The sequence below is a fragment of the Oncorhynchus gorbuscha genome, linkage group LG24 (assembly GCF_021184085.1).
Source record: "Oncorhynchus gorbuscha isolate QuinsamMale2020 ecotype Even-year linkage group LG24, OgorEven_v1.0, whole genome shotgun sequence".
Classification (NCBI taxonomy): Eukaryota; Metazoa; Chordata; class Actinopteri; order Salmoniformes; family Salmonidae; genus Oncorhynchus; species Oncorhynchus gorbuscha.
In genome coordinates, this window is record NC_060196.1 from 21,375,943 (window position 1) to 21,379,214 (window position 3,272).

At 41.7% G+C, this 3,272-nt stretch overlaps 1 pseudogene; it reads right to left on the reverse strand.

The window, feature by feature from the left end:
• Positions 1 to 2,375: 2,375 nt before the first annotated feature.
• On the reverse strand, positions 2,376 to 2,627 carry LOC124012120 (annotated as a pseudogene).
• Between the last annotated feature and the right edge of the window lie 645 nt (positions 2,628 to 3,272).

A 3,272-nucleotide genomic window follows, 5' to 3' on the forward strand; every position in this document is an offset into this window, starting at 1 on the left:
TCAGCGCTCACTGTCAACCGCTTGCAACAGATCCATGGGTGGTGGCAAGGCAGAGCTTGATCCCACGCCAATCAGGCACATGGAATGCATTTGTTTGCATTCGTTATATGAGGGGGTTTTTGACGCCCTTTAATGATGCCTTTGCCCAGACTGTGCTCTATTTGTGCCCAGCAGGGGTCACTGAAAATGAGCAAAGGCAGCCATTTTAGCCTGACGAGAGAAAGAGACATCAGATCAGTTCTGAGCTAAATATTTTCTCCCATATATTTCAGCTGAAACAGATTCTAAAAGGGAAACCGTATGTATTTTACACATACTGTATAAGACCCTTTTTAGACTATCCATAGAACAGTAAAGAGCATTCATTATGTGGTTGAAGTAAAGAAGCTCCTAAGCCGAGGCCATATGTTGATATATTCATCGAACACACACACACACACACACACACACACACACACACACACACACACACACACACACACACACACACACACACACACACACACACACACACACACACACACACACACACACACACACACACACACACAAAGAGAGAGAAAGAGCGCTTTGGGAAAACTGTCAGTCTTTATTAAGTCGCAATTGCCTCAGGACACAAGTCGGAAACATTACAATGGAATGTGCCCTTTTTGAACACAAAAACTGGCCAATGCGATCAACAGCTGAATCTCCAGACATACTACTCAATTAGCTAGACAGTACGCAATTGTTTGACATTCCTAGGACAGAAACTAGTCCCGTTCTGTACCAGCATGACCCTTGAGTTTCATTAGTAGGCTTTTCACAATGAACTACACTTGGCCACAGAACAGTGATTTGACTGTGCTTTATGTTATAGACATTCCTAAAGGGTCTTGTCTATTTCCTTCACATTGCACAAGTGCCCTTTATAGGGTTATCGTAATAGTACAAGCACTAGTGATGTAATAGTACAAGCATTTAATGTGTTTGCTCTGTTTCCCTTGATGTTATTGGATGAAACCAAGCATATGTAAGCAGCAGTCTGTTCATTTGTAACCAGTGGCATCAGAACATACACTACCGTTCAACAGTTTGGGGTCACTTAGAAATGTCCTTGTTTTTGAAAGAAAAGCACATTTTTTGTCCATTAAAATAACATCAACTTGATTAGAAATACAGTGTAGACATTGTTAATGTAAATGACTATTGTAGCTGGAAACGGCTCATTTTTAATGGGATATCTACATAGGCGTACAGAGGCCCATTATCAGCAACCATCACTCCTGTGTTCCAATGGCATGTTGTGTTAACTAATCCAAGTTTATCATTTTAAAGGATAATTGATCATTAGAAAACGCTTTTGCAATTATGTTAGCACAGCTGAAAACTGTTGTACTGATTAAAAAAGCAATAAAACTGGCCTTCTTTAGACTAGTTGAGTATCTGGAGCATCAGCATTTGTGTGTTCGATTACAGGCTCAAAATGGCCAGAAACAAAGATCCTACTTCTGAAACTCATCAGTCTCTTCTTGTTCTGAGAAATGAAGTCTACTCCATGCGAGAAACTGCCAAGAAACTGAAGATCTTGTACAACGCTGTGTACTACTCCCTTCACAGAACAGTGCAAACTGGCTCTAACCAGAATAGAAAGAGGAGTAGGAGGCCCCTGCACAACTTAGCAAGAGGACAAGTACATTAGAGTGTCTAGTTTGAGAAACACCTCACAAGTCCTCAACTGGCAGCTTCATTAAATAGTACCCGCAAAACACCAGTCTCAACATCAACAGTGAAGAGGCGACTCTGGGATGCCTGCCTTCTAGGCAGAGTTCCTCTGTCCAGTGTCTGTGTTCTTTTGCCAATCTTAAAAAAAAATTGGGGGGGGGGCCAATCTGGGATATGGGTTTTTCTTTGCAACTCTGCCTAGAAGGCCAGCATCCCGGAGTCGCCTCTTCACTGTTCACTCTTCACTCTTCTTCAAATCAGCCGTTTCCAGCTACAATAGTCATTTACAACATTATTATGTTATTTTAAAGGACAAAAAAAATGCTTTTCTTTCAAAAACAAGTGACCCCAAACTTTTGAATGGTAGTGTACGGTAGTGTACGTGACCAACTTGCAAACACAATAGGGATGGGAATCTTTGCTAAAACAGTATTGATTTATTTTCAGAAAACATATCTGCTGAAAGACCACAGCATTCAATGATGTATGTAACTCAGGAAGAACCTATTTGATTTTAAGACTTTATCCACCGCACTCTATGGACATTGGGAACTGTAGGAAATGTAAAAAAGACATGGTCCATGGTAAGAACTTTGCGTTGTGTATGTGTCCAAATCTGTCTTTGTGGTGTCTAAAACAGTCTCTCTAAGAGTCTCTATAGTCTCGACTTTTCACATCTTCAAACCTTTTTTTCTCAGGTCCTACTTGGCCTCCTTTATCTGAGCCTTTAGTTCTTTGGATGCCTCCTCACAGTCGTTGAAGGTGGCTACCTTGTAGCAGCCGAACACTACCAGCAGATACTCAGGCATGGGCCCGGCCACCTCCCTGTAGGCCTCTGGGAGCCGCGTGCCTCAAAAGTCACGAGAGCCAATGCGGCACCTATTACCGAGATGCCGAAACACCCACTCCAGGAGCTTGGTCATGTAGACCAGGATGATGGGAATCTTCAGGGCTCGGGTGCTTTCTCCGATGATGTAGTTTCAGTAGATGAAGAGGCAAGTGAGAGGGCTCACTCTCGCCAAATTCTGTTCAGTATAAACCCTAATGCAATTCTTAGGGTAATAATATGCAGACCTAAGCTTGTCGCCTGCCTCCCCGCCTTTGGGACAAAGATCCCACTGTAAAGGCAGAGACATGAGCATCTTGTCATTATATACAGATCTCTGGTTTCAGCTTCTTGCGATCGGAAAAGAAAGTTGGCGGGTCCACAGTGCACTGTTAAGATGTTGGATTGCCTTTAAAGGAAATTGATGTTTCGCCCAAACTATATAATTACTCCTGTCTAAATAAAATCATTCAAAATACTTCACCAGGGAGCATGACTTAGCCTCAGAGGATCATTAGCTTCTTTATTTTTTGCCACGCACATGTTGATGCTGGATCAGATCCAGAAAGATAATTGATTTTTATCACCTACAACAATATGAATTTATTATTAAATGGATGTGTCACATGCGCCACACTCAATGTAATAATTTTTCATACAAGTAGAATAAGTAGACAATTTAGTGTACGTTTTTACAGTGATATTTTTAAAGCGGTGGATTTGGCGCATGTGCACTTGGTCA